Below are 17,974 nucleotides of genomic sequence, written 5' to 3' on the forward strand. Positions count from 1 at the left end.
CCCTCCCCTCCACCCCCAGCCCCGTGTCTTTCTCCCTTTTGTTCAACAAAAATACAGAAGAATGCCTTTGGGGATTATCTTTATATTTGCCTGAGAGCTGTGTGTGTTTTTCATAGTTTTGCTTGAATATCAACTTTATTTCCTTGAATATGAAAAACACTACCTTGGCTTCATTATAGAATTTTGTACATGTATATTTTAAAATATGATTAAAACTAATCTACACAACATTTTTTGCAATGCATGAGAGAGACTGTAAACCATTCTACTAAATATAGTTGAACTTTTTGTATCAATGTTTTTTATTGAAAATCATAGCTTCATGAAAATGTTACAAGCAAAGAGCTTTTCCATTAAAGAATATATAGCACACTATTCTTTTGAAAAAAGGTATTATTTTGTTAGCTTCTGATTGGCTTTATGTCACTGAAAATCAAAAAAAAGAAAAGATGTATTTGAAACAGAACTGTTCTATTTTATGTTATTTTATTTATTTTATTTATTTTATTTAGAAAAGACCAGATTTCTTTATCAACAAAAGATAAAAGGCTGCTGAGGCATTAGGAAGCAACAGGGAAACACCTGTCAATTTCCTCAAGGGAATTTGGGCAAACTCCTTTAAAAAGATGATGTGGCCAGTGCCTGTGTATCAATGTATGCAGCATGGGAAACAGAAGAACCGATAGCTACTGTCCAGGTGGAAAACTATGACCAGAAACTTGGTGGGATGAATTATATGATTAGAATGCTGTGATTGATGGCTCTAAGGAACAGGCAAAGAAGGAAAGGTGGGAGAGTTGTCCTATGTGCCAAAAATGGGATTGATTGCACTTTGAAGAACAGCAATGTGCAGACTGAGAGCTTATGGGTGAAAATTAGAGACCAATCCAACAAAGGACATTTTGTGGTTAGTGTCTACTACAGACCACCTGTTCAAGGAGAGGAGGTTGATGAAAAGTTCTTTCTTCAACTGCTGGAAGTATCATGCTTGCAGGCTATGGTCCTGACAGGGAACTGCAACGACCTGGACATCTGCTGGAAAAATGGCAAAGCAAATGGTAAGCAGTCCAGGAAACTACTGGAGTGCACCGAGGAGAAATTCCTAGTCCAGATGATGGAAAGCCTGACCACAGGAGAGACACTGCTGGACCTGTTGTTCACTAAGATGGAAGAACTTATCAGAGAGGTCAAGATTGGTGTAGGCTGTAGCCTGGGCTGCAGCTATCATGCCCCGGTAGAGTTCGCAATCTTGAGGGGTATAGGATGGATAAAAAGTAGAGTCCTGCACCTGGGTGGGGGCAATCCTGAACATGGATACAGTCTGGGCAATGAGTGGATTGAGAGCAGCCCTGCAGACAAGGGTATTGGCGCATGAAAAACTGAACATGAGCCAGCCCAGAAAGCCAATGACATTGTGGGGGGCATCAGAAGCATGGGCAGCAGGTGGAGGGAGGTGATTCTGCCCCTGTGCTCCACTCTCATGACAACGTACAGCATCCAGCTCTGGAGCCACCAGCGTAAGAAAGACATGCACCTGCTTGAGTGGGTCCAGATGAGGGTCATGAAGATGAGGGTGCTGGAGAAAGTGAAGAAAGGCTGAGAGAGCTGGGGTTGTTCAGCCTGGAGAAGAGGACTGGAAGGACCTTCTAGAGGTCTTCTAGCAGTTAATGGGGGCCTACAGGAAAGATGGGGAGGGACTCTTTATCAGGGAGTGTAGTAATAGGACAAGGGGTAACAGTTTTAAACTGGAAAAGGGTAGTTTAGACTAGATACTAGAAAGAAATTCTTTCCTGTCAGGGTGGTGAGACACTGGAACAGGTTGCCCAGAGAAGTTGTGGATGCCCCCTCCCTTGAAGTGTTTAAGACCAGGCTGGATGGGGCTTTGAGCAACCTAGTCTAGGTGAAAGGTGTCCCTGCCCATGATCTTTAAGGTCACTTACAACCCAAACCATTCTGTGATTCTATGATCCTAAAACTAGTTAATAAATGGAAGTTAAAATATTTTTAACACTATTTATTTATTTCAAAAATTACTTCTGAGAAAAAAACCCCAAGTGATTTAAAAGCACATAATTTTGCTGAAAGTTATTGATACTAAAAAATACCTAAACTGATCATTATGCCTCACAAATCCATAATCCTCAAAATTAAGATTGATCTAAAATCTGGAGTATACCAGTATGTCAGGATGTCTTGGGGAGGCAGGAGGTAAATTTTCCACAGTACTATAAAGTGCTGAAAACTGTTTTGATCAAGTGCTTTAGAGAGCCACACAGACAAATTTGGACCAAGTATAAAGTCCATGGAAGTCTTTCAGTTCATGTTCCTAGTCTCTGCATCAGGCATAAAGCTAATTTCTTACGCTTTCTTTTCTTCTGCTTCATGTGGCAAATTGAATTACATTTGTTATGGGAATGGAGTGGCATTTTATCTGACCAAACACAGATCTACATCTGAACTCCAGCCTGCCAATAGGCTCCATGAGAAGAACAAGTATTTTGGAGGCATGATTCATTTCATGCCAAAGTAGGTCAATTGTATCATTTCCTAAAAGTGCCCATTATTTTCCAGGCAGGTGCTCAGTTCCATTAGAGGCAGTTTCCCCGCAGACGTTGAGTCTGATGAGATGAATCGTATCCATTGAGTTTTAGAGCATGTCTACATTGCACACTGCAGAGTTACCTCTGGTACAAGCTGGTTAGTTCATATATCATGATGCAGAAAAACTAGCTTGACTATCCAGGTCACAGAAAGTATCTTAGTTTCACTTTTCTAGGTGAATTACTCCATATATCTTGCCTTTTGATACTGCAGTGGATCATATCCACTTACTATGTTGCTGTACACAGCACATCAGCCTCATTTCTTTTGCACGAGGAAGCCACTTAATGGAGTACACTTAGTTGCAAACATTGTACATGGGTTAAAAAATTAACTACATCTGGAGAAAGTCTATTGGGTCTTCTAATACCATGCATCCTCCAGCTCTTAAAGTCCCTAAACCTTAGATCACCAGGGGATGGGAGGGCATGTTGAGGAAAACATGCTACACTTCCCTTGTTTTGGCAGCCTTTCCCTCACCATGCTGCTGGATATTGTTGAAGATGTTTTTCTTTTCAGTTGATCCTTAACGTAGTTTTGAGGAACTCTGTGGGTATTGTTTCATATAAGGAATGCAGAGAGTAGAGTGCAATTTGGGGAGAATCTGATGGAACCCAGACAACCAGAAGTGACAGATTAGGAAAAGCAACTCTATTCAGCCACATAAAATGTCACTTTGTGTGCAGGTGACACTTTCACATTATCAGCAGATGACAGTGCTGTTGCCCAAGACCTTTGACAAGCTTTTATCATAGGTCAACAAAGGCAGAAAGCAGAAGGTACACGCAGCTTTTGCGGAAATGATGCAAATCTAAACTGTCTGAACACCAAAGGCCTTTGCATTACAAATAATTCTTTATGTTGAAGTGATCCCATTTTGCTTGGGGAAATTGCCAACACATTTCTTATTTAAGTAAAATTGACAATGTATTTTCATCTAATTTCCTGCTTTAAAGACTTACATTTTTGAAGGATCCAAGACCATATTCATTACTGTTCTTCCACTTAAATATTTTTTGGCAGGTTGGTCTTTTAGTTTTAAATAAGCCAAAATTAGCTACAGATATCCAGAGCTCTGTGTTCCTATTCTTAAAGTAAAATCTGTGAAACTAATTGAGTGAGACTGTTTAATGAGACAAACCTCATTAAGATGGTAATTCTTCCCTGCATACTGTATCCCCTTACTCCTTCTGAATATTTAGCTAGTAGTATCAAAGATTTAGAGAAACATTTTGTGAGGCTTATTTGTCAAAGTACAAAATATGAATAAAACCTTACAACAATTTGCAATATGTTCAGCTAATGACAAAAGTGGTCATGAATCAAATATATACATTAAGTCTGAAAGACTTTCTTAAGAAGAAGTAGAGACATAGGCCAAATCTTCAGGAGAGTCAAAGTGAGGGATGAAATTTTGAAGCTCTCAGGGCTTACTAAATCAAGCCAACAAAGGTCAGGCTTATGCTAACTTCAGCTTATGAGCAAATTTCAGCGTTCAGAATGATTTGGTTGTAGATGGCTATCTGGATGGTGTCTTTATGCTTTTGGCTGAGCCCTGTAAAAGTCTAGAGCTGATATAAATATGTATTATTGACCTTTTGGTTTCCACATTTGGAGTTCACCTCTAGTGTGCCTGTGATAATAGAACTGGTTTTGAATAATTTTTAATGCACTTCTTGTTCCAAATCTGTAGAAAGCCAAGTCCAGTTGTCTGAAATATATAATGTTCTTTAAAAATTGCATAATTAAAGAAAATCCCACCTGCCAAAAGGGGTCCAGCAGTACAGAAATCCAAATTAAACAGGAAGCAAGGTTCATGAATTATCCTTTAATGCATTTAGCTGCAGAGTTTAGTTGCATGAAAACAATTCAGTTACATTTGAGATGCCCTGTGATGCCTCAGACAGCCATCAGTGCTGGCAGATACAGCACAGGACCTACAGGAGACTCCTGGTCTTTTGGAGAAGCAGCTGAAGGCCAGGTGAGATGTGGTGCCCTATGTTTAGGAAGACTTTACAAAAGCACATCTAGAAATTAAGTTAACATACAAAAGGATGCTTGTGTTTGAATTTAGAAGAATGATGCACAAAAAATCCTGAGTAATCCAACTGGTATTCATGCAGATGCAGTACCCGAAAGCTTCTTCAAAAGATTCTTAGGTACACACAGTTTCTACTGCACAGAACTGGAAGCAACTATGGCTGAAATGTCTCTACCCATTCAGAAAATATAGTGAGATTCACCTAGGCTCTTGTTCAAGTGAGTCACTTAAGTTTTCTCCAGTGGAAAGGTGTAGCATGTGTGAATATTTACTTTGACCAGGCATGCAACTTCTAGATGGCTGAAATGAGGTGGAGACCAGCCCCTCCCAGACATCCTGAAAGTCCCCAGAGCAGTTGATCTCTCCAGGCACTTAAATGAAGTGAATCCATGAAATCCAAAGCCTGAATCCATTTCAAGTAAGTGCCTGAATGTTTCTTCTTATTAGCTTGTAAGGAGTCACAGGAACTACCCCCTTCTCTTTTGGGTGTTACCATAAGGATCTCAGCAATTTGTGTGCCAGCAGCTGTGACATCCCAGTGTCTTCTCCGGGCTCTCCTGTCTTTGGCTCCTCTCCAGATCCCCCCCCAAGCTGTAAGACAAAGTTGTTGAACATCCTTTTGTCGCACCTTGCATCTGCCACTCCTCTGTTCCCTTGAAAACATTTCTGTGTGTGTTCTCCAAGCATTAGCCTTGTTTGCCCTGATGTGTGGAAGAAAATATGGCAAGGGAAGGGGCTAAATGAGCTTTGCAGCCTGCAGTCAGACACCCCCCACTGCTCCGCGCCAGCCAACCGCGTGGCATGGTTCGGGGACTGGCACCAGACGATATGTGGTCTCCCTCATGCTTTCTGAAGTCCTCCCTGCAGGGTGCTAAGAAACAAGACAGCTGTCTGTATATTTTCAGGACTTGTTTCCAGTCTTTAACTCCAGCGGCTGCGCTGAGCTGCACGCACAGCAGGGGTGCAGCGAGGAAGACCAGGGTACAGAAGGGAGGGGAGTCACTCTGGGAGGATAAATCACACCAGCTAAACCCTCTCTTAACCCATTCAGCAGTGTGGCTTTCCTATTCCTTTCCCACATTCAGACTATCTGCGTGAAACACAGTCTCCCTTTATTTCCAAAGAACCAATATTCATATATTTAGCATTTGCCTTAATTCAGTAAAACTTGTCACCTACATGCTGTCCTCCAGTGCTCCATCCCCTCTCCTCCCTTTAATAATCAACATTTATAAAGCATTACAAATTTAAAAAGAAGTACATGAACAGAGAATAAACCACCATATTTTGAAAAGCCCAGCTTGCTCTCTCTTTTCCACAACTGCCATCACCTTTGATATACAATAACAGATACAGCATCTCCTGCATTTGAATTTGTCTCAGAAATGCCCAGGGGAAATACAAGGGTGAGGTGGGAAGAGGTTTGAACCCATCACACCTGTGAGGATGCCCACATTGACCCAGCTGGGAGATTTCTCAGCCAGCTGTTACAGAGGCACCGAGCGACCTTTTCACCAAGCAGTTTCTCATCTTGCTCAGACCAAGTGGGTGCTGGGCAGAGGTGTAACTCAGCCCGTGAAAGTGGTACAGATGGATTAGCACGGCACTACAAATGTGTTAGCACAGCACCTCAGCTAATAACTTCTGCATCAAGCAGGTGTTTTTCTTCTGTCCTGGAGCATGTCCAGCTGGGCTTATTCTGAGAGCGCGGTTTGACTGTGTGTATTAATTTGTTCCTGGTTTATCCCTGAGCAGTCAGTGTCTCCTTTGAGACATGATACAAAAGATCATGCAGGGAGAAATGAGATGGCAGAAAAGTCAGCCCCCCCAGTTAGTTATTATTTCAGGATTTAAATTGTTCAAACCCACCACCCAACACTTTTTAAAAAAAATATTCTTTAGGAAGGATGCGCAATATTACAAGTTCTTCCAGGGCCAGGACGTATTAGACCAGAATATCCAGTGATTGGAAAGCACTAAATCAACTTCTCTAGCTGAGATCACTGTGCAAACACACAATTTACAGTCCCCTGTAGGAGGATGTCAATGAACTGCTGAATGCTTTTGTAGTTACAAGAATGCATAGAGAAATCCAGAACGAGACGTGCTTTATTGCCCTGTGTGTGTGTTGTTCAGCACTCCAAGGGAATTGGTTTAGTGGGCAATAAGCTGCTAAAAGACTGAGACTCTGGTAGCTAATATCCAAAGAACCCAACTGCTTGGGGCTGTAATGTGAGCAGCGGGTCACATCAGCATTAATGACATATCCTCTATTCTGCTCTCATATGGAGAGACAAACATAAGCTTCTGTTGAAAAAATCCCTGCATTTTACTAAACATAATACAATGGAATTATGGCTGAACTCATCACAATTACTTTTTGCAACTTCTTTTCCCTAATTATTGCAGGTCGCATGTATCAGTGAATTTATCATATCTGTTCACACCTCTCTGGAAATGAAATGGTGCATTACCCACTTCAGTTGTGGGAGGAAAAAAAAAAGAAAAAGGAGCCTTTTGGGTTCTTGTCCAGACTAGTTAAGTTCATAATAAATGGGTGGGATTCTCACAGCTGTCGGCAGTGCAAGTCCTGCTTGCTTAGTTCCTTCTAATAGTTATTAAAATTTCAATTTAGAAGCTGGAGGCCAATTGTCTTCTTTGTTTGATCTGTCTTGGGTGACAGTTATGTCAGTGCAGTAAAGCTTTTGCATTTCCATAAATATGGCACTTGTCAGATCTCATCAGCCTTCTGCAAGGTCGTATGAAAGCACAGCTCTCTGCCATGGTTTGAAGCAGTTGTCAAGGAGTAATCAAGCTTATGGCTTTGAGACTCCATTCAAATGTGCACAGTTTGAAGGGGTCCTTTTATAAATGAAATTTTGGTCCTGCTCGTTAGGATGCTCAGAAATTTCAAGGGATTTATCAGTACAGGATAACACTGTAAAATTCATATCTGCATCTGCATTATCCTCCAGTTGAAAAGTTTTCAGGAGTTTTCTGAATTCATGCAATCTCGAGGACACTTGTTGTCCTTGATTTAGAATGACTATTGCTGTTTACTCATTTATGAAATTTCATCAAATAAAAATTAAGTTAGGCAATAACAATATATTTGATGGTCAGTATATTCAGTTTTAATAACATAGAGAAAGATCATTCAGGATGGGTGCTTCCCCTGAGTACTTATGATGCACTAAATAAAAATATATTTGGGGAGTGTATATATAATAAAAATGTGTTAAATTTTAATACATTATATATACATATATTAATTGGAATGTTTGTACTTTTATTAATCAGATAATTTACTCTTTTTTGAGGTTCCCTGTGACTGATTTCAGACCTAATAAAAACTCTATGAGCCTTATAAGTGTCATTTATACTATAGAAATCATTTCAGGTAAAAAGATGCTGCTAGATCATGGACAGAGAGAATAGAAAAGGAAGGGAAGTTTAAAGATAACAGTAGGAATGTTATTTACTGGGTCACTGTTGGATTTTGAAAGCAACATGATAGATAGTATAAATCACAAATTGGAAAAGAATAAGAAAAACAAAAGGAAATGGAGAAGGAGCAGATAAGTGAAAGCAAAAGACAGGTAGTGGAACGATTAATTAGAGTCTTATAGATGAGAACGAAGAGCATGGATGTGATAGATATGCAACTCATTTCCCTTCAGAAATAGCTGACAAATGTAACAGAGTGCTTTTGGAAACAAGACATCATCACTGCTGCTGGATATATTTGGGAAAATAGTCCAGGAATGTTCAAAGAGCACTTAAACATGAATAAGAAGTTCAATAAAACTTCCTCATTACAGTAGTTGTCAATAGTTGTTGGGGTTTTTTTATTTATTTTTTAATTAAACCCCTCCTTAACATAATGTTAAGTTTGGGTTGAAATATTTTTTTTTTTCCTCCCAAGAAGTTTTCAGATTTCCCTTGAAAACCTGAAAACCCGTTCTCCCCAAACTCTCCTCTCCACCTTTCTGTCCAGGTTTTTGAACAACAACTTTTTCATTTGGATGGTTTCAGTAATTTATATTTAACAGTTTCTGGAGGAAGAAAATGGAACATCATCGACTTCAGATAACAAAGTAGAGACTAATCCTCATCATTTAACATTATGCAAGGCGTTGCTCTCCATGCTGCACAAAGGAGAGGAATATGATTCAACCTTCCACAGATTTGGCTGGGAAAGGATTTTTTGCTTATTTGTGATTTTCCCTCTGTTTTTCCCTAAAATGGAAATAATGTAACTTGTTATTTTTTAAAAGTTTTGGTTTTGGGGTTTTTTTTGGTTCTTGTTTGCTTGTTTTTTCTGAAAAATCAAACGTTTCACAAAAGCAGAAATGTAGGTCAAAGAAAGACAATCTAAATGAACAATCAACACTTATTGCAAGAAGAAACATGTTTTCATAAGCTAGCTTTGATTCATCCTCAGATAAGTTAATTCTTCTCGTTGCTCACTCTCATAAAACTTAAAGCAGAAATAATTGCTCCATCAGGATATTCTTCCTGTTACTGGCTAAACATATCTATTCCACTCTTTTCTTTTTGGAGCAACATTGTCCTGTAGCTCAAATAGCTCATTTTACTGACAAATAATTTTCAGTAGGAAAAAAAAAATAAACCAGAAAGGAATATTTCAATCAGCTTTGGTTGTGAAACTTATTTGGCTGCATTGGACCACTCCAGACAGAAGAGCCAAGGTTATGGACCAAATCTCACAATTGTCTACATAAACCTTGGCCTCTGAATTGAGAAACAGCTTTTCATGCTCAGTGAAGTCCTAGCCCATAACAGTAAGCTTTCAGAAAAGCAAAAATTTTAAGCCTAAGACTATGTGCAGCAGTGCAAATTTGGAGCTTTTTCTTCTGCTCTGCACAAATTAAAATTGACAGAGAAATGTCAAACTAAGGATTCATCTTTATTTTGGCAGGGGATGCTAATGCAGCATTTCCTTTCCTTTTCGCCTCTCTACAGGTCTGACACCAAGCCAGCTGGATCACCTAGGAGAAATCTCACACTGGCTTTGCATGAAATTCTTATACTGTGACTTCAGTTCTTTGCATGACATTAACTCGGGCTTCATCCCGTTCAGTGCTACATCCTTATCTATGAGATATATGAACACAGTAGACTAATTTATCCATACAGAAAGCTATTAAGAGCTGTGGGTGTGAAGAACTTGGCGGTATCCAAAAGAAAGTGTGTAGTGTATTTTAATTTTAAAAGTCGAATAATACTCTAAATGCACATACATAATGTTCTATCTAAAAAGACAAAATCAGTACAAGAATTTTGAAGGTTTTCAGGAGAATATTTAGTAGCTTTTTTCTTCTGATTATTTTCACAACATAAAGCAAAACTTTACCGAAAGAAGTTTGAAGACTCTTGGAAGTTTGCTGAATTTTTAGTAATTGTTTTTATTTTTATTATCACTAGTAGTAATGCTTTCATGCTACTTAAAGTTTTCAAGCTAAGAGCTAGGAATGTTTGCTCTTAATTTCATCAAATAATGAGTTGTAGATCAAACAATCCTAAATTAATAACAATGACAAATGGCCCTGAACCTACTCTTGAACATAAAAGGAAACAACTCAATTAAACAAATGTTATGTTACCAAGAACCTCTATAAGAGTTACACTGCTCTGATCATAGCTGTGTAATTTTTCTCATCACTGTTAATAAAAAGAAAAGTTAAAATGCATACGAAGTTTTAATTAAAAGTCTGTGTAATATTGATATGATTTCTACAGCTCAATGCTCATCAAGCATTTTAAAATTAGGCCAAAGCCACAAGAAACCATATCAAAAAGAAAGCAAAAAAGAGAAGGAGAAAGAGAAACAAGAGAGAGCAGAAGTGGATTAGAATAAAGTACAAAGAAGAATTTTACAGTATATACACATGGTGTGCCTGGCTGTAGCACCTTCTTTCTCTGGTCTTGTTGCATTTAATACCACTACACTTGGTTTTGGTACAAGCACACATATTCTGGAGATGAGCGTGGATTTCTTGTGAACAGGAATGTGTCTTCAGGGTTGGCTTAATGCAACAGCATGTTTTACTCTATAGATGCCATAACACATATAGAAGAATTTATAGATAATTATGTTAGTGAGGGTATAGTTCACAATTGTGATTGACAAAACCAATTGAATACCAGCATGGAATTTGTAAAAGAATAGTCAGAATAAAATATATTCCTATATTTGAAGAAAAAAGATTTATGTTAATTTCAGGGGGACAACTATAAAATTGAAACATTTTCATTTAGAGAGCTCAAACTGTCTTGGTGCTGATGTGCTTGTCCTGATTTTTCCCTTAGGCCATCACCCTTTTTTATAAGATCTTTGGTGAAGTATGTAGCAAATCTCACCATAAACACAATTTTGTGAATTACGTGTGATAACAGATATATTTTCTTCCAATTCCTTACTGTGGAAATTTATCATTTCTTTCATGAAGAAAGGTAAAACTTGAGGCCCATCTGCAAATTAAAACCTCACTGACAGCATCACCAGATGATTTACAAAGTCAAGTGTCTAATTACACACTCTCATAAATATTCATTCTCATGTTCAGTGTTATGGAGGAGAGAAAGTGAAAATGTTGACTAATCAATTGATAGTATCTGATTCATCTGGCTATACAAATGAGAAAGAAAAGATAGCAGAGCAATTTCCAACAAATATAGGCTCTAGCAGCTTGTGTTGTTTAGGAATACTAACATGAGATGAAAAATAAATAAATGTCATAAATTAAAGAATCCATGAGAGCAAAGGAAGACATGCAGGCAAAGGGAACAGATTTTTCACATCAGTTGGGCCTGTTGCATATTTCATGCTTCCCCTTCTGAAAATCTTCTTAAAATTTGCCTTTTTAAACTTTGCCAAATTTGAGACATCGTGGCCAAATCATCTCATTCAAGCTGGGTTTTTTTTGGACATAGCAAAAATGGCTAAGCCTTTTCCACAAGCAAAATTTCTGAGAAATAATTTTTTTATCTGCATTAACCATTAACCATTCTGCTTTGCCCAGCAGAAAAGGACCCGAAGGTGTTGGTGGACAGCTGGCTTAACATGAGCCAGCAGTGTGCCCAGGTGGCCAATAAGTCCAATGGCATTCTGGCCTGTATCAGGAATAGTGTGGCCAGCAGGAGTAGGGAAGTCATCGTGCCTCTGTACTCGGCTCTGGTGAGGCCTCACTTCGAGTACTGTGTTCAGTTCTGGGCTCCTTGCTACAGGAAGGACAGACATTGAAGTGCTGAAGTGTGTCCAGAGGAGAGCCACCAAGCTGGTGAGGGGTCTAGAGTCCTATGAGGAGAGGCTGAGGGAACTGGGTATGTTTAGTTTGGAGAAGAGGAGGCTGAGGGGAGACCTCATTGCCCTCTACAACTACCTGAAAGGAGGTTGTAGAGAGGCTGGTGTTGGCCTCTTCTCCCAAGTGAATAATGACAAGACCAGAGAAATGATCTGAAGTTGGGGCATGGGAGGTTTAGATTAGATATTAGGAAGAATTACTTTCCTGACAGTGTGGTCAGGCACTGGAACAGCCTGCCCAGGGAGGTGGTGGAGTCACCATCCCTGGAGGTATTTAAGAAACGTGTAGACATGGCTCTTCAGGGCATGCTCTAGTGCCCGAGATTATTGGTTTGTGTCTGTTTGTGGGTGGGTGTGGTGTGGTTTTTTTTGTTTTGTTTTGTGGTTGGACTTGATGATCTTAAAGGTCCCTTCCAGCCATGAATATTCTGTGATTCTGTGAACAAAAACATTAGGAAAGTGAAAAAACCCCACAACTCTCAGTTGCTAATGCCAATGGCTATAAAATCTAGAGTAGGAGAATAATGATATCAGTTTTGTGTGAGAGGTTTATTCTGGAAAGGGTGGGGAAGCACACCTGCATTTCCATGCATTATAAACCTTTGGAATATTGCAAGTTCACATTAGAAATTTGGCACATGTTGGAAGATTCAGCACTGACAGAGCATCCTGGGACACCTGCCCCTCCCCTTGGCCACAGAAACAATCCACTTCTGGAGACCCATTACACTGGTGTGCCCTATACTTTCTGGAAAGGAGCGGGCAGAGAAGAGACTGAAATCCCCTCAGGGCGGTCCAAATTTGTGTGACTTCTCTCTCTGACTCTTGATGGATTTTGGAAAATAGGTTCCTAGTTAAGGCACTTCAGCTGCTTACCTTCTGTTAAACTGTTGTGTCACAGTGAGCAGCAGCCCTGAGGAGTTTGTTACTTTATCAGACTGTCTGGGGTGGGGAAGCGAGGCAGGGATGGAGATAAGGACTTGTTTAAAGCCAGACGCAAAGGCAGAAAAACAACACAACTCCCTTCCTCCGTGCCCTGTCAGTGAGAACACAGGGCTCATTTGAGGCCACCTCCTGCCAAATCTGGCTTGCACTGCTCAAATGAATCACCTCATTGACTTCATGGCCTTGTGATATTGAGGCCTTCACACCTTTTAATTATGATCTTGTAACTGCTCTATTAATACACTGCAAACTCCTTGTGCTTTTTGCTAATTACGGCTAATTCTGATAATACTTTATCATATGCTAATAAAATATCCACCAGTGGCTCATACTGAAAGACTATCTTTATACACACAGAGATCTGTTTTCTGGAGCTTTAACTTCTGCTCTTTGCAAACAGATTTTTTGTTCCTTCTGTCTTCCTTATTTTGAACTCTCATTTTGGATGGTTTATTGAAAGTACCTTCTTTTTGCAGTGCACCAACAGAAAAGTCAGGAATGAGAATCTGCAGGAAGGAAATATATCTTTCACTTTGACAAATAAATCATTATCTTATTGCTACGGTAATTAAATCACACTGATATACTTGGCATAAGAAAGTTATCATGTGCTTAACACAGTATTAAATCTGTACCATCCTGTATATTACAGACATTCCTTTATGTTGGAGGCATCTTTCCATTTGTCTTTATAATGTAAATCAGATAGCTGTGTATTATCTATACAATTAAAATATCCATGTAGGAAAAGTTAGGTGTGTCTGTGTTGCTGCCAATAACCCAAAATAAGTCTAACATTTCTCTACTGTAGCACCATACAAGATGTGCATGGCATGTCACTCTTCAGGGGTTATAATGGCATACTGGCTGCTGCTGTTTGTTTTTTTCATCTTCCAGATTTAGTCAGTGCTTTTAGGTGTAGCGAGACAATAAATAAAACTACTTGCCATTGAAAAAGCATCTTTGGATGCATATAAAGTTTACCTCTTACTGGAACTCTTTCCTGTTTCAACTCATACAAATTCCTAAGAATAGGAACTTTTGCTTTGAGAGCCAGGCTCAAATAAAGGAGTCAAAGAGAAGAGGTTTTTTCAGAGCTCCCAGGCTATATGTTGTTGCATCCAGGAATGGAGTTCTCCAGAATTTTTGGGTCCTGAGATAAGGATCCATTTAGGATGTTTTAGATTTTCTATCTCTATTGTACATTGCTCTATCAAAACTATTTTTTTCACGTTATTTTTCAGCTTCACAGTCCCATTAGTCTGCGTGAAATAACCTTTCCCTGTAGACAAAGCTTTGTGGAAGTCCTCATACTGGGGCTCAGCCTTTTCCATCCTGTATCAGCCACTCTTACTCTGCAAGCGAGAAGTCATGTAGTGCACTCTGAATGCCAGTCCCAGCATGCCCAATGTACTTATGGTCATAGGTTGCAGTGGCTGGCTTGCATAATTGTGGGTCTCTAGTGCCACTTTATATCTTCATTTTCAAGTCTATAGTGCAGTAAATTGGTTCCCAACAGGCTGTGAATAAAACACTATTTTTTTGGACGCTACATTTGCTTTTATGATAAAAACGCATTATGTGTGAGAATGCATAAAGCTAGCAACACAGTTATGGTTCCCGGACTCCATCTGGGGAGAGGGATGACTATGACCATTTTCCAACATTAATGGCTCCCAAACTGTGGTCTGTGAAACTGCTTCTGTCCCAGCCGTGAAGCTTTACTGAAAATTGAAGCTGTGTACTAGACTCTTCCAGGCTTTCAGAGACCTTCTGATTAACTAATTAACAAAATAATGTAGCCAACATCTAAAAGCATTCTGAAATTTTACATGCTTCTGCTTCTTCCTTTTTGCTGTATTTCTTTGCTTTAAGTTCAATCCTGATCATGAAGAAAATTACAGTGGTAATTTAGGGTTTACAGTGAATTTAGGGCAACTTGCTCAGCTGGCCTTCAGATTAGCTCCTTTGATTTCACAGGAGTGGCAGCACGTAGTATGAGCTGAGATTTAATGGACTGAGAGTAGCCCTTGGGAGAAGGACTTTGGGGTGTTAGTGGATGAGAAGCTCAACATGAGCTGGCAGTGCACAGTGGCAGCCCAGAAAGCCAACCACATCCTGGGCTGCATCAAAAGAAGAGTGGGCAGCAGGGCAAGGGAGGTGATTCTGCTCCTCTACTCTGATCTGGTGAGACACCACCAGGGGGTTGGAACTCGATGATCTTTAAGGTCCCTTCCAACTCTAACCATTCTATAATTCTATGATTCTAAACTGAAAGAGGGTAGATTTAGACTAGATACTAGGAAGAAATTCTTTACTGTGAGGGTGGTGAGGCACTGGAACAGGTTTCCCAGAGAAGCTGTGGATGCCTCATCCCTGGAAGTGCTCTAGGCCAGGCTGGATGGGGCTTTGAGCAACCTGGTTTAGTGGGAGGTGTCCCTACCCATGGCAGGGGGCTTGGAACTTGATCTTTAAGGTTTCTTCCATCCCAAACCATTCTATGATTGGATGATTGTATGGTTCTATAACTCTAAGAATCAATTAATGGGACTTTTGCTTTTATAACTGTGAGCAGAATTTAGCCTCATAATAAAACCTAGAACATAAATGCCTGGAAACAAGAGAGCTGAATTTGTGGATGTAGTCAGAAAGGAAAACAACAAAACCTGTTTTGTTTACCTTTCTGACTATGTCCACAAACGCTAGGTGACTTTAGGAGAATGATCTCCTAGGAATGGAAAACTGAAAACTCATTACTAGCAAGAAAGGCTTTAGAGGACAGAGTTTTATTACATTTACAGAAGTTAATGCCTCTTCAATTCTCTCTCCTTTGACCCGTTTCAGTATTATCAGATTAAATAAATTCTGTATGGAAGAATTCTGATTCAGGTATCATCAGACGCAAATAACATTTGGAGAAGGTCTTCCTAGTGCACTTTTTTATTCAAGCGCTTTATTAAACTCACCTAAAACACTGATTAAGCTGACCTAATGGAGTAAAGGACAGACAAGGTGAAGATTTGAGAGCAGGCTAGCTGACTAAGTCTGGATTTGCTAATTTATGTTAATCTTCCCTAGACATATTCAAACCAGTTACTGTTGCATGTGACACAAGATTTTTTCTAACGTCTTGAAGACTAGAGCCAAAACTTACCCTTGCAGAAGTCTAACTTTTTGTTCAATACTACAAGAGGTGTTTGGATACTCTTTGGGCTATCTTAATTTTCAGTATATTTTTCAGCCAATTTAAGAAGAAATGGGAGAACCCTTTGAGCATTTAGTTAACTAAAGGAATCCCAGGTCTCCACCTTTTTTTGATTTTAGTGAAAATTATATGACTCAAGAGAAAACAGGTATCTTTTATACTGTTTTTCTCCCTTTTATAATAGAGAAGCAACTAGCCAGATGATCCAAATACCCAATGTTAGTAAAAAGATATATTCCAAATACTGAGATGGTTAAGTATTTATATGTTTCTGTGCAATTCTCAGTTGTTCTATGAGCAAATATATTTCTCTCTCTCACTCATTTCCTGATTTTATTTCCATGAGCATGTGCGAAAGCAAGTCTAGGGAAGGCTGAAGGTAGCTTTTGATCCACTGAATCTTCTGAAGAACGTTCTCCAAGTGTCAGTCTGGGGGTGATACAGTGTTTGTGAATCCAGGCTGTTTTATTACATTACCGCATATATACACTGCCCAATGTCAAAGTCTCACTGAAACATGCCTAATGCTAATGAGGAAGGAAAAAGGCAGTATCATTCAGAGAGTGTGTCACTTTATTAAAGAGACAAGCAAAGACTGGGATAAAGGCAAAGAGTGCTGCTCAAGAGCATGCAGCAGGTGAGGGGCAGAGCAAATTAGATTTGCTGAGTCTCGGTGCAAGATCATCTCTACATGATCATGATCTTTCCTTTCTTCTAGATTGTAGGGCCAGAAAAGATAGGAGCCTTAAAGTTGCCTAACTATAGCAGGCAGATACTGGAACAAACTTCTGTTCAGAGACCTGGATAAGTTTATGCAGAAAAATTTTAATGGAGAACTAGAGAGTGCATTTTGTGATACAGAGTGTCCCTTTAGACTTCTGTTCCAATGTCCCTGTAAAATGTCTTAACTTTCCTATACATAAGTTTTACAGCCATGTCTCTCCTTTCCTTTAATAATACTTTGTGTCATTTCCTTTACTCTGTAGATTAATATTTGCAAAGCACTGTGTAGCTGAAAAAAAAGCAGCATTGCTATTATTATTTATGCTTAACTCCTTAGTAGTTGATCCATGAAATGTATGAGAGAAAAAAAAACATAGTCATTTAAGATCCCTCTTCTTAGTTTGAGGTGTATCTGCACTTTTCATTTTTTTCTTATTATGCACAATACAAAACGAAGGCTTAAAAATTGGTTCTGAAGATGCTTCCACTTCATATTTAGATATACACAGCCAGTAAGGCAGTTTCAAACATGAACAAAAGCTTCCAGACTTGAAATCTTTTAAGACTGTTTTCTCCATTTTTCCTCCAATACAAACACAAACTAAACCCAAACCCCCAAAATAATAAAAAAAAATCTGCAGTAGATCAAAACTATTGCTTAAACTGTTCTTGACCCTGCTTATTTTTTGCAAACACCTTCTCAAATGGAGGTGTTTTCTTAACACACAGACACGGCCTTAGCCTTATCGCACAGAGCAGAGGGAAGCCAATACCGTAACAGTGATATTTTGGGACTGTTGATAAGAGAGTTGTCAAGAAAAGGGAAATTAGAATAAAATTTCTCTGGTAAACTAATAATGTGCTTTAGTAATATACACGTGCTTGGGGGCTTAGGACACTGGTAGAGGGTCTTAATTAAATTATAGGTGTTTTTAAATAAGAGGAAAGCACATTTATCAGAATTAAATATTGTATCAAAAGTACCAGCAATACGACTAAACTAGAGCTTGCTACAAGTTGACGTCAAGGAGGAGAGTTCAGGAGAGGGCTCTCCTGTCAGTTGGAATGAAGCAGAGGGACATTTGCCTTATACCCCAGCTCCTGATACTGGCTGTTGCGGGGAGCCCAGCGA

Source organism: Calidris pugnax, unplaced genomic scaffold, assembly GCF_001431845.1.
Source record: "Calidris pugnax isolate Ruff unplaced genomic scaffold, ASM143184v1 scaffold14, whole genome shotgun sequence".
Lineage (NCBI taxonomy): Eukaryota > Metazoa > Chordata > Aves > Charadriiformes > Scolopacidae > Calidris > Calidris pugnax.